Source organism: Giraffa tippelskirchi, chromosome 2 (assembly GCF_054371585.1).
Source record: "Giraffa tippelskirchi isolate mGirTip1 chromosome 2, T2T-mGirTip1v1.2.pri, whole genome shotgun sequence".
Classification (NCBI taxonomy): Eukaryota; Metazoa; Chordata; class Mammalia; order Artiodactyla; family Giraffidae; genus Giraffa; species Giraffa tippelskirchi.
The window spans coordinates 208,638,203-208,653,777 of record NC_137276.1 but is presented as its reverse complement, the minus strand read 5'-3'; the positions used below and the strand labels follow the sequence as shown (position 1 = coordinate 208,653,777).

Here is a 15,575-nt window from a genome sequence, read left to right as displayed (position 1 = left end):
AGTGACTAACACAGACAATGTTTTCCAGAGATTACTTTTTAACTAAAGGAAGATAAAGGATGTTGATTCAGATCAACATGTTGTGTGCTGAATTGTCCAAATTATTGCTGTTGTGTTGAAGTTTCACTGTTAATTAATACATGAAAGTGTTAGTTGCTCAGTGGCTCAGATGGTAAAGAATCCCACTAATTTAGTTTTCTTTGGGCCTGCTCTTCTCGTAAGTACATCACATGTATTATTTCGTTTAAATCTCACAACCTTATAATGTAGGGAGTGATATTCTAATATTAATTATTTCCTGTTTTACAATTGAGAAAGATGAGGTACAAAAAACTAACAGGTACAATGTCAAAGATCTAACAATTTGTGAAGCCAAAATCTAGAACCTCCACAGTCCTATGCTAGGGATCCCCATTTTAGCTAATATAGCATTTCCTATGTACTAAACTAATGGTATACAGCACACAAGAAACAGCAATGATCTGGAGTTAGACAAATCTGGGCTTGAATTCAAGTTCTGCTACTTGGGCAAATTACTGAAACCTTTTAATCTTAATATTCTGAATTGTAAAATGGAAGGTGCTCAGTAGTTCAGTCATGTCGGACTCTTTGTGACCCCGTAGACTATAGACCCCCAGGCTCTTCTTTCTATGGAATGTTCCAGGCAAGAATACTAGAGTGGGTTGCCATGCCCTTATTCCAGGGGGTAATAGAGAAACTAAAATTATATAGCACAGATATTCTAAGATTTAAGAGTGCTAATTTTTTTTCAGATAAGTTTCTCATCTGCCTGGTATATTCCTCTTCCCTTTAAAACCATCATCCTAACCCATAAGACTTAGATCAAATACTTTGTCTTCTAGAAAACTTGCCTGGGTCATACCAGATAGAAGCAATCTATTTTGCTTTTGAACTTCCAGATCACTTAAGGGTATTCTTCTTTCACTGTATAGGCATAAATCTACATTGGCATCACAATATTAGACACTGGGGACATGGAGCCAAATAATACACACATTGGCCCTATCTTCATGGAGCTTATCACACTCCATCCTGTAGCAGGATGAGTTGGCCATTAGTTTACTTGCTATAAATAATTTATGTTTATATTCTCCCTAGTCTCTAGAACGTTGTTGCTGTTTGTAACTCTTTGAGACCCCATGGACTGTAGCCCGCCAGGCTCCTCTGTCCATGGGATGCTCCAGGCAAGAATACTAGACTGGATTGCCATTTCCTACTCCAGGGGGTAACAGAGAAACTAAAATTAGTCCAACTCTTTGCGACCCCATTGACTGTAGTCTGCCAGGATCCTCTATCCATGGAATAGTCCAGGCAAGAAAACTAGAATGGGTTGCAATTTCTTACTTCAGGGGGTAATAGAGAAACTAAAATTATATAGTTTCAGTCATGTCTGACTCTTTGCAACCCTATGTCTGTATGTAGCCCATCAGGCTTCTCTGTCCTTGGGATTTCCCAGGCAAGAATACTAGAGTGGATTGCCATTTCCTTCTTAGGGGATCTGCCTAACTCAGGGATAGAACCTGTGTCTCCTGCACTGGCAGGTGATTCTTTACCACTGAGTCACCAGGGAAGCAGAATGTCATGGACACTCAAATATTTGAGTAACATTTGCTGACTAAATGAATAGAAGTTTTAGAAACCAATAAACTTTGTTACCGTAGATCTAGAGAAAAATTACTTCTTAATTGTCTAACTGTTCTATATTAATGCAGTCATTGTTGTTGTTCAGTTGCTAAGTTGTGTCTGACTCTTTGCAAATCCGCGGACTGCAGCATGCCAGGCTTCCCCATCCTTCACTATCTCCCAGAGTTTGCTCAAATGCATGTCTGTTGAGTTGGTGATGCTATCTAACCAGACCATCCTCTGCCACCCTCTTCTCCTTTTGCTTTCGATCTTTCCCAGCATCAGGTCTTCTCCAGTGAGTCAGCTCTTTGCCTCAGGCGGCCAAAATATTGGAGTTCAGCTTCAGCATCGGTCTTTTCAATGAATATTCAGGGTTGATTTCCTTTAGGATTGACTGGTTTGATCTTCTTGCAGTCTAGGAGACTCTCAAGAGTCTTCTCCATCACCACGATTTGAAAGCATCACATATAAACTCTATTATTATGTGTGTGTATAAGTGTTTGTGGATGTGTGTGTTGGTTTAGGTGTGTATACATAGTAATGCTTTTCTTTTTTACTTAGGTAATTTTGTCTATTTTAGTACATAGCTAAATGATTAAGTAAATAAGTTTTATCTATAGAAAGTCAAACATATCTGCAGAATGCTCAGAATTTCAGATGGTAATGTTCAGCATTTGTAACAGGAAAACCTCAGTGGACTTGGACAGAGGGTTCAAGAACAAGTTAGAGTTAAATTGGTTTGGTAAATTTAATGAGACCACTTGCACTCAGGGATTTGAGACATAGAGTAAAAGAAGTTGAATGAGGGCAAAGTATTATTTTTATATTTTACATATATATTCTATAATAATAGCAAGTAAAACTATCTAGTTTCATTTTAGCATATCTGATATTTTTCTGTAATAATTGCAGGGCTCTTATTTGGGTTATAATTACTTTCATTCTAGGCAAGATACAGGAGACAGATAGTGTTGGGGGAAAAGTTTTCTCAAATGAGTGTTGCTATCAATGACTGTACCAACATATGCAGATATGTTGGAGCTGGGCCTAAACCCCACATTTTGGGGGAAATAAAACTAATCCACAAATTAGTTTCTTGATCTCAGAAATCTGAACAATAGTGGATTCCTGTGTCTTTGATCTCATCGTTGTATCAGTTTTGAGGCAGCCTGAAACTGATTTGTCTTCAGACAGTCCTCATTCTTCCAGATACATCTCCCTGCTAACCAACTTCAGGCTCAAACTCTCAAATCTAGTTCTTCTAGAGCTGGGTGTAATGCCAACTCTGACATCACTAGCAGAGTGAGATTGGGCAAACTCCTTACCCTCTTTAATGAACAAATTCCAATTCTGTACTGGTTTCAGATCCTACTCATTTCTTTTCCTCTGAATGACTTTTTGCATACTGAAAGCACTCATTTGTAAAACAAGGCTATCAAGGCCTACTACACAAGGGATGCTGGGATGATTAAATGAAATGGTGTCAGGACTCTGTCAATAGCAGGTGATATTTATACCCAAATCAAAGAGTGCAGAGCTTGTGCTGGGCTTGGAAAGTAGCAGCATTTTACTCAGTTGAAATACCGTAAACAACTGAATCCAGACAAGGAAATTTATTCTTTGTGAAGGACTCTTCACAAAAGTCAAGAGAGGGAGAATGAGACATACAGATATTTAACGTGTGGTTTAGTTGTTTGTAAGGTCTATGGGATCTGAGGAGTGGGGAGAGAGATGTGATTATAGAATTGCCATAAATTGAGAAAAACAAAAAATGAGATTTATGAAAGCAAATACTCCACAAGAGAAATGTGAAAGGAAAAACTACTTAAGGATGCCGGTCTTTTCTAATATCTGAGATAAGTGGTGTTGAGAGGGAATTCAGATGGATCTTAAGAAAGATAACAATGAAAGTAACCAAAAATAATATTGAAACCAAGTGTTTACAATCAACTTACAAGAAGAGTGATTGAAGGGTACTTACAAAATCCTGCATGCTAAAAGCTTGAAATATAACAAAAGAGGAGAGTGAGCCGTAGGCTTGGTGGGAATAAGGACAAGAAAGAATAAAGTTTGTGTATTGCAAAGGCAATGAGGTCCTCCTTTAATCTGATGTTTTAAAAAAAATACAGTACTAGCTAATAAGTTTTTCTAAATCTGGGATTGTTTTCTCAGATTTTTGAGAATAAACAGTTTTTCAGATTAAAAGTGGAAGCAATCTTGACATGAAAAAGGGAACAAATATCCATTTTTCCCTTTAAATGTCTAAAATATTTTGAAATCTATTTTATAAAAATAGTGTGATATATTTAAAAATTATAATAACAAAAGTTTTCAGGAAGAAGGAAAGTCAAAGGCCTCAGAGAATACAACAGAGACCCACACACAGAAGAATCAAAATGTAGTGTAGAGAGAAAAATGATAATAATGAGAAACAAAATTTCACAGAAGTCAAAGAAACATGAGTGAAGTTTATATACAAGATCTCAAGGTGAGAAAATAAATCTCTACTTAAAGCATCTTTATATGTGTAAGAAGAGAATGAGAAGAGTGAAACTAGAAGGTCTTACTGGAGTATTACATGAACCCTTCAAAATTGCACCAAAAGAGAAAGTGTGGAGAGTGGAAGATTTCTTTACTGAACTGTTTCAGTGAGAATGTGTGCTAACATCAACCTAGAAATAAAGGAACAAAGATTTTATGTTAATCTTCTAATTCAACTAGGGAGTACTAGGTGCTCTAATTTTTGACTTGAGAAAATGTTCTTGGGTCATACAGCCCCAGCGCTAAGTGATTTCAGAGTTTCAATACTGTCCCTCCAAAACTACTGATCTATGGGAAAAAAGCTATCTGTGCCCATCTTCTACTTTGTCTTCCTAGTCTCAACCTTGGCAATCTCTTCATCTCTCTGACGCTAGCCTACCTCTTTCAATCAACATGGCACATCATTACCAGATTAATCTACCAGATTAATTTACTTGACTAATCTACCTGATTAATGCTACCTGGATAATGATTCTGAAGCTCAAATCTAATAATATTACTGCTCCCCTTACAAACCTTTAAGTGTCTCCTTAACACATACAGGGTCAAAAACAAACTCATTGACCTAATCTGCCTTCTAACTAGATCCTCACAAGTCTCTTTCACACACACACACACACACACACACACACACACACACACACACACACACACTGCTATTAGCAAAGTGATACTATCATTTTGCCAAATCCAGATTTTTCCCCATCTTTATAGCTTTATTTATACTGTTTTCCCATTTGTATCTTCTTTCTTCTCTATTTGATGAATAGTATGGAAGTTTAAAAAATATATATGGTCAAGTAAGAATTCATGGTGTACACTTTGAAGGAAAAAAAATGTGTGAAAAGGAATGAGGATTGAGAGGACCAGTAAAAAGAGAATAAGGAGGGGCATGGTTTAGGAAAAAAGAAAAATTAATTTCATAGGTTCTATTATCATTTTCTCTGTACATTAGTGATGTTAGACTCCTGACAAAAAGTCTCTGTGGTCCCACTGATGAGGGTATTAATATTTTTACGGGTTCAGTGTATGATATGCCAAGATCACTGCTCCCATATCAACACAGAGGAAGACAGGCTCTGAGCCATCGATGCATAATTCCTCATAGTTTAACGCCCTTGTGTCCAGCTCTAACAGCAAAAGCTATTTGATAGAACAGCTTTAAACTTTTATCTGTTTGCCTTGGAACTATGGTGGTATGGAAAGAGAACAGGTTTTAATTGATAGAGTTGGACAACATGTGAAAAGGAAGGCAGAGTAAATGATAATCTGGACTAAGAAATTCAAAAGGAAAAATAGGAAAATGGGATAGAAAAGTACCAAAAGATATTTATACCTACTACATTTTGTGCTGAAATTAATTAACTTGAGAATCAAGATAATAAAAATAATTTTAAGGCCCTAAATGAACAAGAAAAAATAATTAATGATGAGTATTTTACGTGACAAATTTTTAATTATAGCCAATATAATGTTTGAGGGAAGGAGAATTAATATTTACCCAAGAGAAGAATTTGAAAAACAGAAGATGCTGTAACAGTTTATTCATTCATTCATTTATTCATTCATCCATGTATTCACTCATTTAGCTAACTCATATCAAGTGGCTCCTAAGCCACTTAGGCTATAAATGTGTGTGTGTGTGTGTGTGTGTGCGGGGGGTGGGGGGTCTACAATTTCATATCTGTAATGAGAGTTTGAAAGTGAAAGTGAAAGTTTCCCAGTTGTGTCCGACTATTTGTGACCCCATGGAATAGCCCCAGAATTTTCCAGGCCAGAATAATGGAGTGGGTAGCCTTTCCATTTTCCAGGGGATCTTCACAACCCAGGGATCGAACCCAGGTCTCCCACGTTGCAGGTGGATTCTTTACCAGATGAGCCACCAAGGAAGCCCATTGAGAGTTTATAGGGTCTTATTTTAAAAACGTAAAAAGGAAAAACAAATAATCACAATTTTTTGTGTAAAAATTCACCAAGATGGGAAACATACAGTAGTAATTGTACATAAAATAATCCGGGAAAAGATCTGGCCAGATGTACAAGCACATTTACATTAAAAAAGAGTTTATAGAAGAAACACTTAAATTATGAGATATTATAATAGTGCAAGATATCAGATTTATGGAAATTATTTAGGCTGAATGTAAATTGTAAATGTTTATGAAATGTTTAAATGTCTTTTATAATAAAATCCTGTATAATGAATATAAAAATAAAATGAGAAAATATAGTTGCTCTATAAGTCTAAAATTGTATTCTAGAAGTCCAGGATAGCTAGAGGTATCATTAAATTGGACTTTTGAATCTGAGCAATGTGGAATGCAAACGAATCTAATTATTTGGGTTGGTGTTTGGCTTTTCTCAATTCTACAAATCTTGTGAGTATCAGTGAAAACAACAGATCTGTGCCAGTCCCAGAACTGTTAGAGAAACCAAGAATCTCTCTTTTTCATGAATGGCCTTGAGGTTTCGCCTCACTTTTCTCTGTTATGTTGTTGTTTTTCCTTTGTGCTTGTTTATTCAAGTGCATCAAATTAAGGAGAAAGTTGAATTGGTACACCCCATAATAAAATCTTTGTAAAGTCATCATAAAATGTTTGTAATTTACAATAGCTCTTATGATAATGATATTGGATCCATGATAATCAATTATAACTACATTTTGGCTTCTACAATCAAGATAAAATTTGTTTCTCTGGATTCTCAAATAGACAAAGGAGGACAACAAATATCAGTCTGAAGGGGACCCACTTATGCTCACTGACCATGGGAGACCTCAAGCTCCTCCTTCCTGAGAGTTTAACTCTTTTGCATGTTTCAGCAAAATAAAGCCATTCTAAAGCTGGACCTTGACCCTTGCAAAGAGAGAGCTCTAAATGTTAAGACATTTTATATAATGAGCCTTGGAGAATGTTCCAAGTATTGGTAGAATTTCTTCTGTGCCAGAGAAACACGCTCATAATTCAAACATTGCTAAGCAAGTTAAAGATCATATCATATTTTGAGTGCACAGCCAGGTGTGTCAGAAGTTATGTTGTACATCAAAGGAGCACAGGTTGGAGCCAGGAAAGTCAATTATGAGCTCACTGCTGTCACTTCCTGGCGTCTCTCTGGATCAGGCTGCTTAATCTCCATGGTCTTCTGCATCTTCATCTTTAAAAAGAGGGCTATTAATGATCTTAAAGGCTCCTTTCTATCTTCAGTATTTGGGTTATGAGGGGACACCAAGAAAGATATATCCTATGTGCAGAAAGAGATTAGTACAAAAAGATTGTCCTTCAGCTTTTTCAAATTAGCTTTCTTTTCACTTTTCAGATGACCATTGTTGACCTTATTTCTATAATTTTTTTTATAAGCTATTTTAGTTTTCGGTTTTTATTATTCTTTTGTTTCCCTGACCAACTGCACTTCTTCTGTCCTGGGTACATCCTCATATTCTGAACTAGCAACCATGTATGTGAATACAGACTTTACTTGAGTTACAGCCAGGTTCCTCTGATCATGAAAACTTCTTCATGAACCAAAATGTCTATTTTTTATTCTCAGGAACTAAGAAGGCTTCTGTCATTCAAGAAGAACTATTGCTTAAAACCCTTTTGAGTGCCATTTCAAAGGACAAAATCCTGCTTTGACAAATGAGTGGATGAAGTTTAAACAGGATTGTGGGGGTGGGGAGGCAGAAGAGCAGGGGGCTTTGTGGTATGGAGAGTACCGGGCGGAAATGAGACAGCCTCTTCTGCCACCATCACCCATCTCACACACACACACACACACACACATACACTAGGGGCCACCTTTCAGATCTTGTTCCGATCATGTGTTGTTGTTCAGTCGCTCAGTTGTGTCTGACTCTTTGCAACCCCATGGACTGCAGCATACCAGGCTTCCCTGTCCTTCACTATCTCCCAGAGTTTACTCAGATGCATGCCCATTGAGTCAGTGATGCCATCCAACCATCTCATCCCCTGCCACCCTCTTCTCCTCCTGTCACCAATCTCTTCCAGCATCAGGGTCTTTTCTAATGAGTTGGCTGTTCACATCAGGTGGCCAAAGTAGATATGTCTGATCATGTAGACATGACTATATAATGACAACCATAGTCTCCATTGACTTAGCACTTGACTCTATCTCAAACGTTTTATATATGTTATCTTTGTGTTACAATTCAGTTATGTGGCATTATTACTCCCATTTTAATGATAAAAGAGATTAAATCATTTATATAACAGTAGCTTTCAGAATTATATTTTAAGCCCAAATCTGTAAGCATCTAAAGTTTTCCTGCAAAAATTGTGGCTTTGTAACTTTCGAGCTTAAACTAGTAGTGTACTAGACTTCTTCATCTGTGAAAAATGAAGATGTTAGTTCCTAACTTCCAGTATAAAATGAGATGATATAAAATATAGTGAAATGATTCAACATAGGGGCCTAACTGCTTACATAAAGTTCCTGTTTTTGAGATGCAATATAACTTTTCTCACATTTCATTTTTTAAAAAGTACTTTCTAGGGAAAGTATTTATTTATTTGGGCTGTGCTAGGTCTTCTCGGAGAAGGCAATGGCACCCCACTCCAGTACTCTTGCCTGGAAAATCCCATGGATGGAGGAGCCTGGTAGGCTACGGTCCATGGGGTCGCTAAGAGTCGGACACGACTGAGCGACTTCACTTTCCCTTTTCCCTTTCATGCATTGGAGAAGGAAATGGCAACCCACTCCAGTATTCTTGCCTGGAGAATCCCAGGGACAGGGGAGCCTGGTGGGCTGCCGTCTATGGGGTCGCACAGAGTCGGACACGACTGAAGCGACTTAGCAGCAGCAGCAGTAGCAGGTCTTCATTGCTGTGCGCAAGCTTTCACTAGTTGTGGTAAGTGGAAGTTACTCTTCTATGAGGTGCTCGGGTTTCTCATTGTGGTGGCTTCTCTTGTTGCAGCGCATGGGCTCTAGGCATGTGGGCGCAGCAGTTGTGGCTCCCAGGCGCCAGAATTCGGACTCAATAGTTGTGGCACGTGGGCTTAGTTGCCCCGCAGCATGTGGAATCTTAGTTCCCCGAACAGGGATTGAATGTGTATCCCCTGTATTGTCAGACAGATTCTTAACCACTGGAACACCAGGGAAGTCCCTCACATTTCATTTTATACTAGCCTTGTTACTAGGAAAAAATATTCTTTCATCCTAGAAATGGAGAAATTGAGACACATGAAGATTCAGTGAATTGCCTGGGGTCCCATGGCAGATGATGGCAGAGGTGGTACTACATAAACCTCCTAACTCTCAATCCAGGCTTTTCCTATCACTAAGTTGTCTTTAAATTGTTCAGCAGAAAGAAAAATAAACATAGTGGCAAAGAGGAGCTGTACATGGTAAAACTATGAGTCTTGGAGCCAAATAAGCTTGGTCTTAAACTGTGGCATCACTGCTTACAGTCTTTGTGATTGCTAAATTACTTGATATCTCTGAGTTTCAGTTTTTTATCCAGATAGACACAATGAAGGTTTTTTTGTGTAGTTCTTGTAAAGAATTGGATGTAGAGTATTTAACTATACCTGACACACAGTTGGAACTTAATGAAGAAGAGCTACTATTTCTAGTGACAATTACTACTTTTTAATTATAACACAAGTTATAATTATGTGTTTATAATTATTTATCTTTCATTCAGTGAAAAACATTATGCTTGTGATACATCAGTTCTTGCTCTGGGCTTGTGGGGCCACAAAGATGACCAAGACACTACCTGATGGAGTCTCTCCATCAGTAATTCTCAGCAATTTTGTATCATATGCGATGATGTTAGAGTAAATGCACATTTACTAGTTTTCACTAATTTTTAAGATTTGTAAATATAGCTTGCCCAATTTTCTCCCTATAGGTAAGAAAGCCAGAACTGCATAGCTCCGGTAGGATGAGACCACTGATTATAGCTTCCCAGAAGTACGTGACCCCAGGCTTGTGAATCTCTGAGACATGCAGACAAAAAGGAAGTGGGACTCAGGGTACATGTATTGGGCTCTGCATGGCCCTTTTCTGACTCCCCCAAATTATCACTGCATCAGCATATCAGCAGAATCTTACAGATGTAAAATGATTTTAGCTTTTTAAAACTCCTTTCATATATTTTTCCATAACCATATCACTTATGCATGTCATATTTAATTTTAGAGTCAGAATATAACTCTCAGGCATAACACATTTTTTTCCTAAGAGAATGAAAAATGATGGAAAGAAATTCATGTCCCCTGTCTTTCCTGGGAAGTTGTAAAGCAACTGGTTGAACTCACTCTTAAAACCCTTATGAATATTCAGTGTAAGATCTTTATGCATCTCATAGTTCCTAGCTATTAAATACAACCATATTGATGAATAATTAGATTAGAAATACTGCCTATTTGCTGTTCATCTCAAGCTCAACCCAAACTGAAGCCCTCATCTCACCAACTGAAAGAGATTTTCAGCCAGGGCACAAAATAGATTAAAGTCAGGAACTCATTTATTTATTCACTCAACAGTTTGTTTTGAAGTATTTACAGTGTGCCAGATAAGGAAGATAAAATGTTGAGCAGAACAAACACTGTCATCCTCATAGTCCAATGAGAGACAAAAATAGAAATAACCACACAAATAAAAATGAACTTTGATGAAATCTGTGAGAGCCACATGGCTCTATGGAAAGCCTGTAATAGGTAAATTTGATTTGGGCAAGGAGTCAGGAAACACTCTCAGGAATGATGATATTTGAGCTTCAATCTGATGTCAAAAGCAGGAGTGAACTAACCAAAAAGAGGAAGAATGAGAGTTAGCACGACTGGGAGAGAAAGCAAGGAGATGAAGTGCAAGGCAATTCTGAAGAACTGAGGAAGGTCTGGACCCCTTATGGACTCATAAGTTATGCAGAATTTTGTTGTCCATCTAAAAGCAATGGGAAGCTATGCAAGGAATGTTTTAAGCTAATGGTTTGGGGTTTTTGTCTGTTTCTTGTTTATTTGTTGAGGTATGAGATATATGCTTAAGTTTATGTTTTGACAAGATTGCTTTCCATACAATAATGAAATAGATCAAAAGGGAAAAATAGATGCCAGAAGATGGTGCCTTGAACTGTAATGAGTAGAAAGAAGAGATGAACAGTTCTCAGGCTCACAGACTTGTGTCTCCAGAGTACACAGTTCTCTAAAGGAAAGAAATGCCAGTTTCGAAAGTTATTTTTTATGATGCAAATAGAAAAGTCCCTTTCGCTTTAGGACAGATGGTCACAGATGACAGTGGAGAAGTGATCCAGTGATGTCACTGCACCTTCCAAATCTGTCTTTTCATTTTTAAAACTTAGAAACTCATAACCACCACAATGCCTTAATGGAATCATTACCAGTGGATGAGGAAATGTCATCCATTTGCCTCCTTTGACTCCACTTGGACATAGGCCATTGTTTCTACAAAGAGTGGCTTGGAGCCATGTAAGGTTTCAAGAGAAATTGGCCTTTCAGAGCGGCATAGGAATAGATAATGCATATTGCCACCATAAAATCTCTAATGAATATTAAGGGTGGCTTTCATTTGTGGTGATTGAAATGAACTCATAAATTCTCTCTCTAGGATGCGGGAATTTTTTCCTCCCTGTGGAGAGATTTAATGGATTTGTGGCATTCTGAATGATTTGGCAAGAAATCAGAGGTACCTGCACACTCACCCGCAAAGGGCACTTAGTTTCTTGCCTAGGATAGTCACCACCACAAAATATTTTCTGTAGGAACCCAGAATGATTGATGCAACCTACCGTAAGTTACGACAAGGTGTCAACTGAAAAACTGGAAAAAAAAGTGGTTAAAGACACCGCAGCTTTAAAAACAAATTTGACTTTCAGAGAAGGGTTATTTCCTTTTAGAAAAAAAAAAAAAGTGAGACCTGCCACCTGCATGAAATTTAGATCAGTTGTTTGTGGCGAGGGACATCATATTTTGAGAAAAACAGCAGTCCTACTGCTCTCTGTACGGAGTAGATTAAACTGTTCCCACACAGTGATAAATACATTGCGAAGAGCTGTAACAGGAATACAGTAAGTTGTAGCAGTTAATGGTACAACTTCCAGTTAAAACAATATTCTTAGGATTTCTCTTGCCCATCTCCATTTTATGTGTGCTATTTTTTGATAAATTAATTTTTCACATTTGCAGAATCAATATCTTTCAAAGGTTCACAGTGAAAAGAATTCAAAGCAAGAGTTCTAGGGATCTTTGTAGTTATATTGGCCTGGGTTAGAAAAACCTACTCTGAAAAGTACAAAGGTAATCTATGAAAACAGCACATGAGGGTTCATATTAAAAATAGCATCTGCTCTAAGTTTTCTGTTACTTGGAAGGAAAACGGGGGAAAAACCCAAAGCAGCGATTACCCAAAGGCATTCAGATTTTATGGTGGAACGTGGCAAAAAAACTCTTTACAGAGAAAATAACTTTTAATTCTCTTGAATGCTAGACTTTCAGTTCTTGAAGTAAAAAAGAGTTCTGGGTAAGTTTATTCTATTGGAGGAGTTTACTCCTTTGTCAGATAATTCCATGATCCTACTTTCATATCCCATGAGTTAAGACATTATGAAAGAAGTTAATAACTCCAATGCCCTGCATTCTATTTATATGAAGAAATTATGATTACAATTTAAAACACTGGATTCCTTTTTTATTTTTTAGCTGTGCTGCGTGGCATGTAGGATCTTAGTGACCCCACCACGGATTGAACTCGTGTTTCCTGCGATGGCAGGGTGGAGTCTTAACCACTGGGCCAGCAGGGAAGTCCCTAAGACAATGGATTCCTTTCTGACACAGGAAAACAAAACATGGTTCACAAGGGAAATTCTTCTGCGTGTAGACTTGCCTCTCAGTAGGCTTCCCTTGGATGGGAAACTTCTTCATTTGTGAAGTTTCTGGGTTGGAGGATAAGCCAGAGAGTATAGCTTACAGTTTCTTTAGCTGTAAAACAAATGAATAATACTGATAACCACTAAGATCTCTTCCAGGAATAAACATTCAGGACTCAACCTTGTGAAGGAATAAGTAACAGTTGTGATTATATTAACATATCATCTGGGCAATAGGACCTGATTCCCATGAAAGTATTCCCAAACTCAAAGTCTTACATTTTAGTATGTAAAATGGTGAACCTCTTTTATTACCCAATTTTACAATAAATAGGCAAGAGAAAATATGTAGTGTTCTTCAAACTTGGATGTCTTACTGCTTGGATATGAAAGGTTGATATAGTTCTATTTAGGAGGGAAGCTTGGGGAATACATTCTAGATGAGAATTAGGGGGCTTTGGAAGCCTGAAGATTTGAAGGAGAGGAAAGATATTGAAAGAAGTGTCTGATGATTCCACATAAATCAATCTGTTTTCAAATGTGGCTAGAGTATTATATTCCAAATCTATTTATCAGTGTATGGCTTCATGAACCAACTACATCAGATTCACCTAAGGTATTTGTTACCAAGGTCTGCCTAGTCCGGATTTACTGAATCAGAATTTTTAGAATGAACATTCTTTGGCAAGCTCTTTAGATGATATTTTTATGTTCACCAAAGTTTGAGAATTATGTCTGCAGAGTTCATTGTTCCCTGATTTTTCAGTTCCATCTTCACCAGTCCAGGAAGTCTTCTGGAGAAGCTCTCATATGCATATCACTTTCAGAAGTTATTTAATCCCATAAGCACAACAATCCCATGAAGCAGTTAATTCAGTGTTCCAAATGAGGTAGTAAAGGACAGAAACAGTACGGACCTAACAGAAGCAGAAGATACTAAGAAGAGGTGGAAAGAATACACAGAAATTTACAGAAAAGATCTTCATGACAACGATGTGATCACTCACCTGGAGTGAGACATCTTAGACTGCGAAGTCAAGTGGGCCTTAGGAAGCATCACTACAAACAAATGTAGTGGAGATAATGGAATTCCAGCTGAGCTATTTCAAATCCTAAAAGATGATGCTGTGAAAGTGCTGCACTCAGTATGTCAGCAAATCTGGAAAACTCAGCAGTGGCCACAGGACTAGAAAAGACCAGTTTTCATTCCAATCCCAAAGAAGGGCAATGCTAAAGAATGTTCAAACTACTGCACAATTGCACTCATTTCACCTGCTAGCAAAGTAGTGCTCAAAATTCTCCAAGCAAGGCTTCAACAGTACATGAACCATGAACATCCAGATGTTCAAGCTGGATTTAGAAAAGGCAGTGGAACCAGAAATCAAATTGCCAACATCCATTGTATCATAGAAAAAGAAAGAGGATTCCATAAAAACATACTTCTGCTTGACTACTAAAGCCTTTGACTGTGTGGATCACAACAAACTGGGAAATTTTAAAGGAATGGTGAATACCAGACCACCTTACCTGCCTCCTGTGAAACCTGTATCCATCTCAAGAAACAACAGTTAGTACCGGACATGTAACAATGGACTGGTTCCAAACTGGGAAAGGAGTACGTCAAGGCTGTATATTGTCACCCTGCTTATTTAATTTATATGCAGAGTACATCTTGTGAAATGCCAGACTGGATGAAGCACAAGCTGGAATCAAGATTGCTGGGAGAAATATCAATAACCTCAGATGACACCACCCTTATGGCAGAAAGCGAAGAGGAACTAAAGGGCCTCTTGGAAAAGGTGAAAGAGGATTGTGAAAAAGGTGGCTTAAAATTCAAAAAACTAAAATCATGGCATCCAGTCCCATCACTTCATGGCATCCAGTCCCATCACTTCATGGCAAATAGATGGGGAAACAGTGGAAACAGTGACAAACTTTATTTTTTTCGGGCTCCAAAATCACTGCAAATGGTGACTGCAGCCACGAAATTAAAAGACGCTTGCTCATTGGAAGAAAAGCAATGACAAACCTAGACAGTGTAGTGAAAAGCAGAGACATTACTTTGCCCACAAAGGTCCATCTAGTCAAAGGTATGATTTTTCCATTAATCATGTACGGATATGAGAGCTGGGACCATAAAGAAGGCTGAGTGCCCAAGAATTGATGCTTTTGAACTGTGGTATTAGCGAAGACTCATGAGAGTTCCTGGGACTGCAAGGAGATCAAACCAGTCCATCCTAAAGGAAATCAATCCTGAATATTCATTAGAAGGACTGATGCTGAAGCCGAAGCTCCAATACTTTGGCCACCTGATGCAAAGAGCCACCTCATTAGAACAGTCCTTGATGCTGAGAAAGATTGAAGGCAGGAGGGGAAAGGGACGACAGAGGACGAGATGGTTAGATGGCATCACTGACTCAATGGATATGAGTTTGAGCAAGTTCCAGGAGATGGTGAAGGACAGAGAAGCCTGACGTACTGCAGGCCATGGGGTCACAAGAGTCAGACATGACTGAGTGACTGAACTATAGCTAATGAGGTAATA

The 15,575-nt window shown here is 38.0% G+C and overlaps 1 protein-coding gene across 1 annotated transcript in view; it reads left to right on the top strand.

Moving 5' to 3' along the window:
- Nucleotides 1-15,575, top strand: part of SAMSN1 (SAM domain, SH3 domain and nuclear localization signals 1) — a 93,199-nt gene that overhangs the window by 672 nt on the left and 76,952 nt on the right. The window lies entirely within an intron of this gene.